At 34.7% G+C, this 1,916-nt stretch overlaps 1 protein-coding gene and 1 long non-coding RNA gene across 5 annotated transcripts in view; one reads left to right on the forward strand and one right to left on the reverse strand.

Annotated features, from left to right (window-relative positions):
• LOC106876731 (uncharacterized) overlaps nt 1-846 on the reverse strand; it is a 7,894-nt gene extending 7,048 nt beyond the window's left edge. Inside the window, exon 1 of the long non-coding RNA XR_008263629.1 lies at nt 771-846. This is a non-coding gene — a long non-coding RNA (uncharacterized LOC106876731). The remainder of the gene's footprint in view (nt 1-770) is intronic.
• LOC106876730 (interaptin) overlaps nt 1-1,916 on the forward strand; it is a 9,187-nt gene that overhangs the window by 3,423 nt on the left and 3,848 nt on the right. Inside the window, exon 2 of one of the 4 annotated variants that reach the window (XM_014925410.2) lies at nt 481-762. The exons of 2 other annotated variants lie outside the window; for them this stretch is intronic. The gene's annotated coding sequence lies outside the window, so the exon portion shown is untranslated. Of the gene's footprint in view, nt 1-428; nt 446-480; nt 763-1,916 lie in introns of those variants that run through there. One more of the 4 variants, XM_014925411.2, reaches the window with a different exon arrangement.

Below are 1,916 nucleotides of genomic sequence, written 5' to 3' on the forward strand. Positions count from 1 at the left end.
AGCACCACATTCATGGATAGAATTTCTTTATTTGTGTATTAAGGCTACCATTGGTTCCATGCTAAGAAAAATATCTTGATATATTAATAATCTTTCAAGCCGATCCCATGGAGGAATGGCATTCGCCTCCATTTTGGATAAAAACAAAATCTCGTGAATTCGCTTGGATTCTCGTAAAGAAAACGCTCAATCACGTATGCATGTTGTCCACACACAAACACACACACACACACACACACATACACACACACACACTTGTATGTCTAAATATACATGTGTGCGTGAAGTTATCTTTATGGTCTTTCAAGGTTATAAAAGGATTTCGTTTGGCAAGCTTTTCTACTCTATTTTAAACCACGTGGTTAAATTTTTTACCTCTACATTGATTGAAATATAAGTGGTAGGGTTTATTTTCTCGTATGTTTTAGTTATGTTATCCAATGTCAACTCTGTATCATTGAAAAACTACATGTCATACAGTCAACAGATAACATCCTGAATATTAGCGATGAAATCTTCACTCCCAGAATACTCAAGCAATAGACACATCAAAGAGGAATTACTACCCGCGCTGCTAACCCCGCAAGTATAGCTTCTTTCCTTGAACGTGAAAAATGAATATATACAACACACAGAGAAGAAATACAACACACACAAATGAAACTCTACAAACAGAAGAATATGCCCCCATGACGAACTACTTCAGTACTCAAACATACGAACAGCACATACACCCAGAATATAATATAATATAATACAAACGTTTTTACCATCCAGCATAATTGTTTTCTCAAAAGTCAAATACAGGGGAAATTACCGCTCGAAAGATGTCATCTAAGAGTAACGTCCCATAGTTTATTGTTTTCTTTACGAGAAGCTCGGCGAATTCACGAGACTTTGTGTTTTTATCCAAAATGGTGGCGAACATCATTCCTTCATAGGATCGGCTTGAAAAATTGTTAAGATATTAAGATATTTTGTCTTAACATGAAACCAATGGTAGCCTTAATACACAAATAATATATGTATGTATGTATGTATGTATGTATGTATATGTGTATGTGTGTGTGTGTGTATACAGTATTTCTTGTGTGTACACGTAGATGTATGACCGCTAATGTTGAATTTAGAGATCTAAGTAAAGTATCATAATCCGTTCTTCTTCCTGTAAAGTGATATGGTTTCTACATCCTTAGCAGTATTACTGGTTACGATATACAAAGCAAATGTTGGAAAAAAAGCATGACAAATACAAGATACAGTTTATATCACCTGTTTCCTACGTACGTTTCTCCATTATAGTTATTTGCAGTAGATGTCCCAAGGGCAAATGGGTTCACCAGTTCAACAGTTCACTACATTATGTTACACAGATCAAATGTACCACGATGGAGAAACAAATCATATAAACAAATGATAGATAACAAATGATATAAACACAAGATGTAGTTTATATCATTTGTTCCCTACGCTCGTTTCACCATCGTGTTTCATTTGATCTGTGTAGCATAATGTAGTGAAGCATAATGTAGCGAAGTTGAGTGAGTATGTATGTTATCAATCAGTTTCATTTCTGTATTTCTTGTCCATAGAGAAAGAGCCGGACTCTAACATAGATTCAAGGCTCCTTCATTGGAACTTTTATCAACATCATCTAGGTATTTGTGAATATGTGTGTGTGTGCAGTAATTGGTGTTAGTGTATGCGCAGATTTGTATGTTTGTTTATGGATGCGTTTTAGATGCATGCATATGTATTTATGTGCTAAATTTTTGGAAAGTTTTACATATCTTTACAGTTCCATTGATGGCGTGTAAATGTATGTTGATCATACCTCTGCAACACAATTGGTTTCTCGTTAAATTGTATAGTATATGAAGCTTCTCCTAATTTCTAAAGTGCGACTCGAATAGTAA

Source organism: Octopus bimaculoides, chromosome 3, assembly GCF_001194135.2.
Source record: "Octopus bimaculoides isolate UCB-OBI-ISO-001 chromosome 3, ASM119413v2, whole genome shotgun sequence".
Classification (NCBI taxonomy): domain Eukaryota; kingdom Metazoa; phylum Mollusca; class Cephalopoda; order Octopoda; family Octopodidae; genus Octopus; species Octopus bimaculoides.